The sequence below is a fragment of the Notamacropus eugenii genome, chromosome 7 (genome assembly GCF_028372415.1).
Source record: "Notamacropus eugenii isolate mMacEug1 chromosome 7, mMacEug1.pri_v2, whole genome shotgun sequence".
NCBI classification, from domain to species: domain Eukaryota; kingdom Metazoa; phylum Chordata; class Mammalia; order Diprotodontia; family Macropodidae; genus Notamacropus; species Notamacropus eugenii.
This window is the reverse complement of record NC_092878.1, coordinates 90,431,218-90,446,881: the sequence shown is the minus strand read 5'-3', so window position 1 is coordinate 90,446,881 and position 15,664 is coordinate 90,431,218. Positions and strand designations below refer to the sequence as shown.

Sequence of the window (15,664 nt, the reverse complement as noted above, 5' to 3'; positions counted from 1 at the left end):
TTGTTCTGCCTGAAAGTTGTGGTCAGAAAAAGAGCCTGGACAGCATCTCTCAAGAAATTATCAAGGAAAACTACAGTAAGATCTTACAATCAGAGGCCAAATAGTCATAGAAAGAATCCACAATCCAATGCAAAAAGGCAGAAGTGTTGCGTGCATTATTTACAGGTCATTATGCAATAGAAGTTATTGTATGTAATAAATGTCCATGGAAAGGTAGAGTAAAAATTAATTTGAAACTACATAATCTAATGCTAAAGAATGAGTAGGTCAAACTAAAAATCAGAGAAACAAATCAATAGTTTCATCCAAGAGAATGACCATAATGAGACAATATACCACACTAATGGGTTGCAATCTCTAAATGCTTACCTAAATAAAATAAAGAAAAAGGAGATCAGTGAATTGGGCATGCAGCTAAAAAATCTAGAAAAAGAACAAATAAACAATCCTCAATGAAATGCCAAATTGCAAATTCTGAAAACTAAAGGAGAGATTAATAAAATTGAAATTAAGAAAACTATTGAATTAACAAATAAAACTAAGAGCTGGTTTTATGCAAAAGTCAATAAAATAGGCAAACACTTGGTTAATTTGATTTAAAGAAAGAAGAAAACCAAATGACAGTATCAAAAATGAAAAGGATGAATTCAGCACCAATGAAGAGGAAATTAAACCAATAATTAGGAGCTCTGGTGTCCACCTGAATGCTAATACATTTGACAATCTTAGTGAAATGGATTAATACTTATAAAAAATAAATTGCCCAGATAAATAGAAAAAGAAATAAAATATGTAAATAGTCCTATTTCGGAAATGTGTGTGTGTGTGTGTGTGTGTGTGTGTGTGTGTGTGTGTGTGTGTTAAACAAGTCATTAATGAGTTCCCTAAGAAAAAAGCTCCAGGGCAAGATGGATTTACAAGTGACTTCTCACAAAATCTTTAAAGAAAATGTTAATTTGAATTCTATAGCAACTAGTTGGGAAACTGGTGAAGAAAGAGTCCTATGAAATTCTTTTTATGACACAAATATGGTGCTGATACTTGAACCAGGAGCAGCCAAAACAGAGAAAGAAAAGTATAGGACAATTGTCCTAATGAATATTGATGCAAAAATTTTAAATAAATTATTACCATAGATTACAGCAAATTATCATGAGCATAATACAGTATGATCCAGTGGAATTTACCACAGAAATGCAAATCAAAAGCAAAATTAATAGAAATCATATGATTATCTCATAAAATGCATAAAAAGTTTTTGACAACATGCAACACCCATTCCTATTAAAAATACTAGAGGGCATAGGATTGGAGTCTTCCCAAAATTAATGAGTAGCATCTATCTAAACCCATGAATAAATATTATATGTAATGGGGATATGCTAGAAGCATTTGCAGGAAGATCAGGGTTGAAACAAGGATGTCCATTATCACCATTGTTATTCAACATGGTATTAGAAATGTTAGCTTTATTAGTAAAAGAAAAAAAAATAAATTATAGGACTTAGAAGAGGCAATGAAGAAAGATTTATCATACTTAACAGATGATATGATGATATACCTAGAGAGTCCTAGAAAATCAACAAAAAAACTACTTGAAAGAATAAACAACTTTAACAAAGTTTAACTTTGTTAAAGTTGCAGGATATAAAATAAACCCACACAAATCCTCAACATTTTTATATATTACTAACAAATCTCAGCCACAAGAGACAGAACTCTTTTTTACAGTTATTTCCATTTAAAATAATAGAACTTTTTTTTTACAGTTATTTCCATTTAAAATAACTGTAAGCAAAATAAAATATTTGGATGTGTACCTGCCAAGACAAATCCAGGAGCTATACGATCACAAGCACAAAACACTTCTCACACAAATACAGTCAGATCTAAATATTTAGAAAGAAACATCAGTTGTTTGAGGGTAGACCAAGCTAATATAATAAAAATTAAGTTGCTTATTTAGTGCCATATCAATGAATTAGTAAAAATATATTGAGCTATAAACAATAATAAAATTCATCTGGAAGGAAAAGAAATCCAGAATGTCAAGGGGATTAATGAAAAAAATGGAAGGGAAAGTGCCCTAGACATAACATATCTAAAACTTTATTATAAAGCAGCAATTATCAAAACTACATAGGACTGGGTAAAGAGTGGTGGATCTGAGTAATAGATTAGGTATACGAGACAAAGCAGCCAATGACAACATTTTCTACTGGTTATTAAAGTCAAAGACCACAGTTCCTGCAGTAAGAATTCATTACTTAACAACAACTTTTGCAAAAACAGGAAAACGGTATGGTGGAAACTAGGCTTACGCTAACATCTTACACAGCATACCAAGACAAGATTAAAATGGGTACATGACTTAGACACTACATGGGAGACTATAAGCAAATTAGGAGAACAAGGAATAGTTTACCTGACAGAGTTATGGAGAATGGAAGAATTTCTGAACAAACAAGTTTTAGAGAAAAATATAAAATGCAAAATGGATAATTTTGACTACACTAAATTTAAACAAATTTTGCAAAAACAAAGCCAACACAACTAAAATTAGAAGAGAATCAGCTGGGAAACATTTTTTTTTTTTTACATTCGGTGTCTATGATAAAGGCCTCATTTCTAAAATACATAGAGAACTGAGTCAACTTTATAAGAATACAAGTCATTCCTCAATTGATTGGTGGTTAAATGATATGAACAGGAAGTTTTCATTTAATTAATTAATTTATTTTTAGTTTTCAACATTCACATCTGTAAGATTTTGAATCCCAACTTTTCTCCCCACATCTCCCCTCTGCCCAACCAAGATAGCATTCATTTTTATATTGGCTCTACATACACATATACATTTAACCTATTTCCACATTAGTCTTGTTGTAAAGACAAACTAGAACCAATGGAAACCATGAGAAAGAAGAAACAAACAAAAAAAGAAAAAAAAAGATGGATAACAAATAATATGTTTCAATCTGCATTTAGACTCCATAGCTCTTTTTTCTGGATATGGCCAGCATTTTTCCATCCTGAGTACTTTGGAGCTGTCTTGCTTAAATCCTTGCATTGGTAAGAAGAGATGTCTATCAAATTTAGCCATTGCATATTATGGCTGTGTAGAACGTTCTTCTGGTTCTGCTCATTTTTCTATATATCAGTTCATTCAAGTCTTTCCAGGTTTTTCTGAAGTCTGCCAGCTAATCGTTTCTTATAGCAAAATAGTATACATTACAATCACATACCACAACTTGTTCAGTCATTCCCCAACTGATGGATATCCCTTTAATTTCCAACTCTTCATGAAACCAACAGTTACTATAAATGTTTTGCTATGTGGGTCCTTGTTCCATTTGTATAATCTCATTGAGATACAGATCTAGAAGTGATATTTCTGTGTCAAAGGGTATGCATGGCTTTATAGCCCTTAGTTATAAATTGCTCTCCAGAATTGTTGGATCAATTCACAACTCCACCCACAATTCATTAGTGTTCCTTTTTTCCCCACATCTTCTCCAGCATTTACCATTTTCCTCTTTTGTCATGTTACTAAATCTGATGAGTGTGATGGGGTACCTCAGAGTTGTTTTGATTTGCATTTCTCTAATTAGTAGTGATTGAGAGCATATTTCCCTATGACTGTAGATAGCTTTAACTTCTTCATCTGAAAATTCAAATAGTCAGGTAATTTTTGCTTATATATAATAGTGAGAACTGCCAAGCAATGTTACTACATAACTCATGGAATTTTGGTTTCTGTTGCCTTGAACTCAAAATAAAACTTGTTCTATTATTTGATTGTTTAAGTCAGATTATAAGACATCACTCTATTTAACTGTAACTTCTTCTATATCTTGCCTCACAAATATATGAGAGCAAAATACAAACAATAAATATTTAACAGTATATCAACCAAAGAAGCTACCGAAGTTTTGACATTTCACTAGTTTGTCAAAAAAAGGAATAATTGACATTATTATTAGATAATTTATAAAAGATATTTATATAAAAAGCCCACATACTTTTTGAGTTGAAGCAACGTTTTATAGATTAAATTATAAGGCCATAAAGTATATGAACCATATATTTTATCACCCCTTTCACAATAACCAGATCAGTATTTTACATATAGCAATTGCTTATTAATAGCTCACTTACTCAAAATAGATTTACTTAATGCCTGCTATGGGGTGAAAACTGTCCTCACCACTGGAACATAAAAATGTGAATTCCTAGAAGTGAATCTCTACTACTATTAATAACAATTGCTATCGTTTACATAACCCTTGGACATTTGCAAAGCACTTTACAAGTATTATCTAATTTTATCTTTACAAATCTAGATTATTATCCCCATTTTTATGAGTAAAGAAATTGAGGCAAAAAATTAAATGACTTGACCAGACTCGGACATCTAATAAGTATTTGAGATCATAATTGAATCAGAACTTCCTGACTTAAGACCATGAATTTTATACACTTTTTAATATAGATGCCTCATACATTCATTACTTCTGCTTACAGAATCCTATTGCCTGTTTCCTTTGGAATTTCTTAAAAGCTGTGAAAATGGGATTTATTTCTAGATAGCAAAGTGTTTATTAACAGTGGTTCATTCTCTCTTTGAATATCAGACTAGAATATCAAGTGGGTTAAATTACTTAGTCATATCACTGTAGGAAACATAATGGGCAATTCATTTACCAGAGATTTGTCAAATTTGAAGTAGGAAAATAGGAAGAAAATTCAATATGTGCTCCTGGAAGTAACCCTAAAGGTATCCATTAGATGAGTATTTTCTGGGGACATAAATTTGATTCTTTTTCTGGATGTTTGCATTTCATTTCAGATGTCATGAGATTCTAACAGCTGTTACCTTCCTCTCTTGTTCTTCCCACCTGGCATGGCTTAATTAGCTTTTGATTGTGATCTGTATTCTTCTACTCATTCCTTCTAAGTTGATAAATGACTAATTTCTTTTCTCTTTTGACTCTTCCATGTTGCCTGTTCCTGAAAATACTTAGTATTCGCAGTTCTAATTCAGGTGCTGGGGCAAGGACCAGAAGGTAGATGGAGATATTTTTGCCACAATTATTCCAACTGTGTAACATAAACTTACATCATTACATCATAAACTTACATCCTCACATCATTTTTGTCCTTTAGCTTTCCTTAGTACTTGATATCATTTCTAATTGCTCTGCACAATGGTGGCTTTTCAAGTCGTAGGAAAGGTTTTTTGGCCAGAAGAAACTGACAAAATTGATAACGCTAGACATGACAGGAGAGGATGGACCTTCTTAATGTTTTAGAACTATTCTTTCTTTGATGAATATGGAGACATATGCTTCTAATCTCTACTACAAAGAGATGCTCGTGCTGGTGGATCACTTGAGTACAGGAGTTCAGAGGTGCAGCAGGACTAAAGTTGTTGGGCGTTGGTACAAAGACTAGTATGGCAAATCATACTACTAATGAGGGGTGAATTTGTCCACATCAGAAAAATAGAACACACTAGAGCCTCTGAACTTCAGCACTGAGGTCAGCCCATGAGTGGTCACTACACCTTCAGTTCAGTCATGGAAAGGTTGTTTTCTTTTTTTTTTTTTTTTTTTGTTCCACGATGTTTCCCAGGGGGAGCTGCTTTATTTCTCACGTATCCAAATTTCTCCTATTTTTGTAGCATGTTAGTAATTTCTCCCCCATAAGAAGGTCGAGTGTTTTAGTCAAATTTCAGTTCAGATCCTGTCATTTTTCTGTAGATCTTCTTTATATCGTTGCAGGCACTCTCAAAGTGGGCACTGGCATCGTAACTGCTGGTGATGAAGATCTGACTCTTGGTCCCCAAGTCACTAGGCACGTGGAGGTCACTTACAAAAATGAATTTTTGCTCAATGGGCTCCATGATCTCCAGAGCCAGCTGGATTTCTTTTTCGGGGTCTTTACTCTCCACAGCTGTGCTCACGATGGCGATGTACTTGCCCTGTGGTGCCACGCTCTGGGCTGATGAAGTGAGGAAGACGTAGATGTCCGAACGGCGGTTTGTCTGGGCATCAGGGATGATGATGAGTCCCGAGTTGGCTCCGTTGGTGTTTCTAATGGGGTGCCCAAGAAGGCAGATGGCTCTGATGACTTGGCCCACCTTGCGCACCCATTCTGGCACATAGCTGGGATCGCAGACCAGCTGCTTGCACCTTGTGACTCGGCCCTCGAATCTGATGCCCACCACCCAGCCGTCCCTGATGAGTATTTCTTCTACCGGCTTGTTCGTTAAGAAAATGCCCCCTTTGCTGCTGGTAAACCGGCTGAAGGCCTGCGCCAGCTCTCCGATCCCGAATCGCAGGTAAAGGTAAGGACTCTTCCCATTCTTGGCCAGGGATGAGGTGTAGAGTTGGATCCTCTGCAGTGTCTCCAGGCAGGGCCGGTCCAGATATTCGTTGGTACGACTTAGGGCCAGGGCGTGTCCTGCAAAGTCCCTAACATCTTGGTCCAAGTCGAATCTCTGGAAGAGATCGAAAGGTTGTTTTCAAAAAAGCAAGTCCTTCTATCTCCAGGACAGCAAGCATTCCTCCTTTTCCTCTTATTTCTTTAAGCCTATGAAAAGAAATAGAGTAGAGGAGAATGAGAAGAAGTAGGTAAAAATAGGGGAAGAAAATGTTAGGCAGAAATCACATAAACAAATTATGAGAAAGAAATGAGAGACTAAAATAGTGAATATTACAGTGATCTGGCTAGAAGATAACCACATGATATGTATTCTGTGCTGTTACGTACCAGAGAGAACAATTAGGAGCAATGGATAAAAATTTCCAAGAGGAAGATTTAGGCATCACATCAGGACAACCTTATTGAAACTTAAAAATACCCAGAAGTTGAATGAGTAGTTTCTGAAGGCAACATTAGATGTCTTCAAAGAAAGGTTAGGTGACTAATTTTTTATCTTATGTGGTATTTTGTGGAGAAGAATTTAATCCTTAAATATGGGTTGGTAGGGCTGGTCACTAAGATCTCTTTGAACTCTGAGATTCTGTGATCTTCTTAGGTAGATGGTTATGCTTTCAGAGAGAGGTGGGAACATTACCAATATACACTGTGGAATGAAAATAATAATTTAAAATTAAATTTAGTTCTGAGTGACAAGACTCAGAAAGGATTTTTTTAAATTTTATTTATTTTTAGTGTTCTGCAATCACTACCATAAAACTTAGATTTTTTTTCTTTTCCCTACATACTCCACACCTCCCCCCCTCCATACAATTCTATATAGAATCTACACATACATTCCTATTAAATGCATTTTCACTAAAGTCATGCTGTGTTAGAAATAAAATGAATGGGAGAAATCATATAACAAACCAAAACATAACACACACACAAAACAAATGATCTGCGGCATTCTGCAATTGACAGTTCTTTCTCTGGATGTGGAGAGCATTTTGCCTTAGAAGACCATTAGGAAATTTTTTTTTTAAGTTCTTATATTTCTATGAAATTCCAAGTATACCAGAAAAAACTCTCTCACACTGTGGTCGTTACTGTGCAGAAAGTTCTCCTGGTTCTGCTCCTTTCGCTCATCCTCAGATCATAAAAGTCTTTCCAGGCCTCTTTGAAGTCTTCTCGTTCATCAGTTCTTACAGAGCAATAGTATTCCATTGCATTCATATACCATATTTTATTCAGTCATTCCGCAGTTAGTGGGCATCCCCTTGATTTCCAGTTTTTGGCCACGAAAAAGAGTGCTACTATAAATATTTTTGTACATGTGGAATGCTTTCCCATTTTTAGAATCTCTTGGGGATACAGTGCTAGAAGCACTATTGCTGGGTCAAAGGGTATGCACATTTTTGTAGCTCTTTGGGCATAGTTCCAAACTGCTCTCCAGAATGGTTGGATGAGCTCACAGCTCCACTAAAATGATTTAGTGTTCAAACTCTCCCACATCCTCTCCAACATTTATTATATTCCTGTTCTATCATGTTTGCCAATCTGATAGGTGTGATGTGGTACCTCAGAGTTGTTTTGATTTGCATCTCTGTAATCAAAAGTGATTTACAGCATTTTTTTCACATGATTATAGATATCTTTTTTTCTTCCTCTGAAAATTGCCTGTTCGTATCCTTTGACCATTTATCAATTGGGGAATGGCTTGTATTGTTGTACATTTGACTCAGTTTTCTATATATTCTAGAAATGAGGCCTTTATCCCCGAAATTAGCTGTAAAAATTTTTTCCCAATATACTACATTACTCGGAATTTTGGTTGCATTGGGTTTGGTTGTGCAAAAAAATTTCAGTTTAATGTAATTGAAATTATTCATCTTGCACTTCATACTGCTTTCTATCTCTTCTTTAGTGAAAAAGTCTTCCCTTCTCCATAAATCTGATAAATACATTATTCCTTGCTTCTCTAATTTGTCCATAGTATCAATATTTATACTTAGATCGTGTACCCATTTGAACTTTATTCTTGTGTATGGTGTCAGGAATTGATCTATGCCTAGTTTCCGCCACACTTTTATTCAGTTTTCCCAGCAATTTTTGTCGAAGAATGAGTTGTATCCCAGAAGCTGAAGTCCTTGGGTTTATCAAAGACTAGATGGCTATATTCATTGTCTACTGTGTCTTGAGTACCTAGCTTATTCCACTTGTCTACCCTTTGGTTTCTAAGCCAGTACCAAGTGGCTTTGATAATTGCTGGTTTATAATATAATTTGAGATCTGGTAGCACTAGGTCACCTTTCCTAGCATTTCTCTTCATTAGACCCTTGGATATTCTGGACCTTTTGTTCTTCCAGATGAATTTTGATATTATTTTATCCAACTCTGGAAAATAATAAACTGATAGTTTAATTGGTACAGCAGTAAATAAGTAAATTAATTTAGGTAAAATTGTTATTTTTATTATATTGGCTCAGCCAACCCATGAGCAACTGATGTTTTTCCACTTACTTAGGTCTGACTTTTTTTTATGGGAAAAGTGTCTTTTAATTGTGTTCATATAGTCCCTGGTTTTAGCAGGTAAACTCCCAAATATTTAATAATGTCTACCCTAGTTTTAAATGGGATTTCTCTTTCTATCTCTTGCTGTTGGACTTTGTTATGAATATATAGGAATGCAGATTTGTGTGGGTTTGTTTTGCTACCTGCAACTTTGCCAAAGTTGTTTATTATTTCAAGTAGTCATTTGAATCTCTGGGATTCTCTAAGTATATCATGATATCACCTGCAAAGAGTGACAACTTAGTTTCTTCTTTGTCTATTCTAATTCCTTGAATTTCCTTATCTTGTCTAATTGCTATAGCTAACATTCCTAGTACCATATTGAATAATAGTGGTGATAATGGACATCCAAGCTTCACCCCTTCTCTTATTGGAAGTGTATCTAGCTTCTCTCTACTGAATATAATGCCTGCTGTAGGTTTTAGGTAGATACTGCTTATTATTTTATGGAAAATTCCCTTTATTCCTATGGTCTCCAGAGTTTTTAATAGGAATGTGTGTTGTATTTTGTAAAAAGCTTTTTCTGCTTCTATTGAGATAATCATGTGATTTCTGTTAGTTTTGTTGTTGATATGATGGATAATGCTAACAATTTTCCTAATATTGAATCAACCCTGCATATGAATCTTACCTGACCATAATGTATCATTGTTGTGATAAGATGCTGTATTCTCATGGCTAAAATGTTATTTAAAATTTTTGCATCTATATTCATTACAGAAATTGGTCTATAATTTTCTTTCTCTGTTTTGTCTCTTCCTGCTTTAGGTATCAAAACCATATTTGTATCATAAAAAGAATTTGGGAGGACTCCTTCTTCCTCAATTTTCAAAAATAGTCTTTATAGTATTGGAATTAACTGTTCTTTAAATGTTTGATAGAACTCACTTGTTAATCCATCCAGCCTTGGAAATTTTTTGCTAAGGAGTTCATTGATGTCTTCTTCAATTTCTGTTTCTGAGATGGGGTTGTTTAAGTATTCAACTTCCCCTTTTGTTAATCTGGGCAATCTGTATTTTTTTTAAAATACTCATCAATCTCATTTAGATTGTCAAATTAAAGGTATAAAGTTGGGCAAAGTAATTTCTAATTATTGTTTTAATTTCTTCCTCATTGGAACTGAGTTCACCCCTTTCATTTTTGATATTAGTAATTTGGTTTTCTTTTTTCTTTTTTTAATCAAATTGACCAAAGGTTTAAAAATTTTATTAGTTTTTTCATGAAACCAACTATTGGTTTTATTTATTAGTTCAATAATTTTATTAATTTCAGTTTTATTAATCTCTCCTTTGTTTTTCAGTATTTCTAAGTTGATATTTCCTTGGGGATTTTCAATTTGTTCTTTTTCTAGCTTTTTCAACTGCATGCCCAAGTCATTGATCTCCTCTTTCTCTATTTTATTCATGTAGGCATTGAAAGATATAAATCTTCCCTTTAGAACTGCTTTTGCTGTATCTGGTAAGATTTGTTAGGTTGTCTCATTATTGTCATTCTCTTGAATGAAGCTGTTGATTGTTTCTATGACTTGTTGTTTAACCCACTCCTTCTTTAGGATTAGATTATTTAGCTTCCAATTAAATTTTGGTCTATTGTTCGCCTCTGCCAGAGTTAAGTCATTTTCCTAGCCTCAGGTGTTATGAAACTGTTTGACCCTTTGGCTGTTCCCACTGATCCAGGATTTTTCTGGGGAAATATTTTATGGTTCTTTCGAGATCAACAAGGTGGGGAGGAGAGAGCATTTACGATTCACTCCACCATTATGGCTCCCAGAAGTTCAGGTAGGTGATTTATAGACTTTTAGTCTGTGAGTTGAAAGTCTCAGGCGCTGCTGAGGTTGACATATAGTGCTCAGCGGCTGTCAATGGCTAGGCTCTGTTGGTCTCCCACCTTACCCTCTCACTCTGCTGTGGTGCTGCTGCTGTCTGCAGCTGCCCCGGGGCTTTCGGCTTGCAATGCGACTTCGGGACACCCTGCACTGTCACTCAGAAAAGATTTTAAACTTTCAAGGGTAATGGCACTCCCAACAGAGATGGGGTACTATAGTCTTCAAGACTTAAAAGCGTCTATGGTATCACAGAATGATTGAACACTATGGTTCAAGTCCCTTTTCTAAGGCCTAGAAACTGACTGCAAAATATCTTTAAACAAGTGACAACTTACAGGCGCCTCAGCTTCTACATCTATAAGATGGGAGTAACAATACCACAGTATCTTCCTTACAAGATTGTTATGTAGCTTAAATCACATTATGCATGTAAAACTTTAAAGCACTTTATCAATGCCTGTCATCATCATCATCATCATCATCATCATCATCATCATCATCATCATCATCATCATCAACATTGCCTTAATCATAATGGTTTAAAATACAACCACATTATCTTATTTAATGTTAATTCTTGTCCATGTTTTTTGTTTGTTTGTTTGTTTTCTGTGAATGATATATTCAATATACTATAGCCCTTCTTTTAGGTCCTTTAACACCTTCTGAGCATCTGTGTGTGTATGTGTGTGTGTATGTGTGTGTGTGCAGGCACTTGTGTGTTTGTCCTTCATTGCAAAGAAGACCATGCCATCAGAGCAATAATGACATGACTTGAACTTGACTTTGTTTTGAGTGAGGGAGGGCTGTGCAGGTCACCAGCCTCACTTCTCCTCCACAGTCATCTGAATCCAGTGACCAGATATTCATCCAGACGACTGGAGATGACCCAGGATAAGGAAGTTGGGGTTAAGTGGCTTACCCATGGTCACACAGCTAGTGAGTGTCAAGTGCCTGAGGTGAGATTTGAACTCAGGTCCTCCTGACTCCTGCAGTGGTGCTGTATCCACTGCACCATCTAGCTGCCCACCTTCTGAGCATCTATGCAAAATTCAGACTTTCTGTTATCCCTTGCTTTTCCTCTATGGCTCATTGGACTCCTTTTCTGTTATAATATACATTATATAAAATCTGGTTTTTGCTTGTGCCTGCAGTAAAATTATTATTCGTGAAATGGTTTATAGTGCATTTTATATTGGCTGGTGAAGCTTCTGACACTGTACCATTACTATAAGGAATAATGAGTCTGAGTTTAGCTGGCTACCAAAATAACTTCCCCAATATCTCCATTGCCTATTGACTCTTCCGAATTCTAGGGTCCAGAGTAGATATATTAGCAGGGTCATTTCTCTTTATCTCTGGTATCTTCCCTGTATTTCATTTTTAAACTCCAAATCAGAGTTTATGCATGCTGTTGAGCTTGCCCCACAATTTTACCAATCCAACTGAAGTTTGCACTGTGGCGGCATCACAGATTGCCCTGGCTTTTCTGTATCTCCCTTCAGCTGGGGAATATGGTCACACTCTCTTCGATACATCAGCATAAAAATGCCATTAGGAACTCACAGAGACTCAAGAGTGTGGGCCAGGTAGCAAGATCCAAGTCACTAAAGGTTATGTTAGTCCTGTTCTTTTTGGTTAATAAATTAGACTAAAATTAAATTCAAATCTTTCCAGCTAAATGAAAGCTATAGGTATACATTTAATTCCTAGTTTTAATGAACTTAGGAAGTTTATGTTGACTTTTATTTACAGTGTAATCTAAGCTCTGTGTTCTTGCTTGATTTGAAAAATTACCATTTTCAAAGTAAAAAAAAAATATTCTGAAACTGAGTTTTTTTTTCTTTAGTTTTGTATTGAAAGTATGGGGTTCACTCAGCCTCCAGTGTTTAAATTATTTATTACAATCTATCAACATTTGACATCAACAATGACTATCAACATTTATGTGTTTAATAACAGAAAGCCCTGTTGTTTAAATAATTAAGAAGCTAACAGAAAACATTTATTTGCTAATTATTTTGTAACTTTGCATCTGGAACATACTAATACACATTTTTATTATAGCAGTAAAGTAAGAGATGTTTGAGGCAGTGGATTAAACATTCAGAATAATTTCCATTAAAATTGTAATGCATATAGACTTGTCAAAATAGGAAGGAGGAATGCCTATAAACTGACATTACAAAAAAGAATACACATATCATGGAGTGAAAGATGCTGGCAAAAAATAGCAATATTTCTGTAATATAGTTTTACCTAGTCTTTCACTTGTATGTGCCTTTGTTAGCTGTCTGCCTACTGACCTGACCAAACACCTTATTCCAAATCATGTCCCTAGGAGTCAACTGGTCCAGTTCTTTATGGTATGGGTATATCCATACACACTCATGCGTATGATTGCATCCTAGGCCATCTCCAGTTGTCCTGATGAATATCAGGCCACTGGACCCAGATGACTCAGGAGAAGAAAAGTGAGATTGGTGACTTTGCACAGTGCTCCCTCACTCAAATCAAAGTGAACTGGAAGTTATGTCATCATTTTGATGTCATGGTTCTGTTCCAGAACAAAGGACAAACACAGCCTGTGAATGAGAAGCAGCTCTTCTCCTCTACTCTCCCCTCCTCTCCTATTCTTTCCTCTTTTCTCCTCTGGTGTTCAAGTCAGGGGAAGGTACACTACATGGCTAAAAGCTGCCTTTTTTTCTTTTGGTTTGCTGGCTACATACCTTGCTCAAAAATCAAGCCTTAAACCAAAATCACTCTGGAGCTCATAGACTGGATAACAAGTCCCCACCCTCACAGCAGAGAGTGAATGGAATAACTAAATAGTAATTTTTTTCTCTTTTACGCAGGAATCCTGAAAGTTTTTCCCTCCCAGTTTGATTTTTTTTCATTAAATTCCTTGAATAACTTAAAAAAAAAAAACCTATTCACTGAATCGGTGTATCTCACTCAAATTGAGAATGTGATAAGACCTTAGCCTGAAAAGGCCAGGATCTCACATTGCATCCTGGGCCATCTCCAGTCATTTTGATGAAAATCAGGCCACTAGACCCAGATGGCTCAGGAGAAGAAAGTGAGGTTGGTGACTTTGCACAGCCCTCCCTCATTCAAATCAAAGTCAAGTGCAAGTCATGTCATCATCTTGATGTCATGATCCTCTTCCAGAATGAAGGACAAACACAAGAAGAACAAGAAGAAACATGCATGTGTATGTATATATTTATATATATGTACACACACAGATATACACACACATACACATATACACACAAACACATATGCACACACATGTGTGTATGATATGCACATGTGTGCACATACATGTACATGTGTGTACATATGTGTGTATATGGTATGTATGTGTCGCATGTGTATATATAGATGTGTGTATACACACATATACACATCGCTCCTTTCAACTCTACCTATGTAAACCAAAGGACAAACAAACAGTATTATTTTTTGGAGGAGAGGAAGGCAAGGCAATTGGGGTTAAGTAACTTACCTAAGGCCGCATAGCTAGTAAGTGCATGTCAAAGTGTCTTAGGCCAGATTTCAACTCAAGTCCTCCTTATTCCAGGGACAGTGCTCTACTCACTGTGCCACCTTTCTCCCCCAAAGCAAACACTATTAAAAAACAAACAAACAAACAAACAACTCTGCTTCTTAGCATATGACTTTCAAAAATGTGAGGGAAGTGGCATTTACTTCTTATCAGGGGTGATAAATGGTATGATAAGGGAAATGGAATTATGGTAGAATAAGTATGTACTTAATTGTACTGGCAGGCATCTATAAACCCAGGTTTGTCCTTTTCCAGCATTTCCTCCTTGAGTTATACGTGATATAATTGCCAAGTTTCATTTGTATATATTAAGGAATAAAATGATTTTTGCTTCCGTTTCTTTTCAAGGAAAGTATTATGGGAAGACATGATGAAGAGATGACAGCTGAGTTTCTATCATGATGAAACAATGACATCACAGGGTGATGTTTAGCTTTAGATGTAGTACATTCAGCTGACAAAGGCTAAATTCTTCTAAAGTCTGTTTTTCAGCTTTAGCTCTGAGGATGAGATCACCAGGGGAGTTCATTCCTCGCTTTCTATTCCCTTCACTCCTATCCCCAGCCAATAAGTCTTTCTTCAGGTTATAGGTTCTGCTTCAGTGGGATACTGCAACCCCTGGGAGTCTGAACAACCTTTTAAGGATCATACTGATCTCCTCCTGGTGTGAGAAAGATGGCTAGGAAAGGTGCCCTAAAAATTGTCTGCTTACCCAACCCTGTCTTGATTACTGTGGTTGGTAGGGAATCTCACTGTGTGGTCGAAAAATACACGCACAAAAAATGTACAAAATGTACAAAAACATCTGCAAAGATGAATCCACTCATTATCAGCACATGCCATTCCATACATTCCATACATTCCGCACATAAAGTGTGGACACTTTAGACAACACAAAATCCAGTAGGTCTGAAAGATGAACTTCTCTTGTTTCAAGAGAACTCAACAGGTATCATATCCAAATAGCAGACCTGAGTGAAACAAGGCTAGCAAATGAAGGCCAAGTTACTGAATTCAGAGCTGAATACACATTTTTCTAGAGTGGCCACAGTGAAAGGAAGCAGAGTGAAGCTGGCACAGGTTTTACAAGCAAAACTAATCTAGCCAAAAAGCTGGTAACCCTGCCAAAAAGAGTGAATAACAGGCTTATGGATCTTGTCGTCACCAACACTGTTTTCCGTTTACCTAAAAGCAATAAAACTTCATGGATGCATCCTCACAGAAAACATTGGCATCTAATAGACTGTATGGTTCTAAGGAGAAGAGAC

At 35.8% G+C, this 15,664-nt stretch overlaps 1 pseudogene; it reads right to left on the bottom strand.

The window, feature by feature from the left end:
* Positions 1 to 5,646: 5,646 nt before the first annotated feature.
* LOC140514703 (rab GDP dissociation inhibitor beta pseudogene) lies at positions 5,647 to 14,925 on the bottom strand (annotated as a pseudogene).
* Between the last annotated feature and the right edge of the window lie 739 nt (positions 14,926 to 15,664).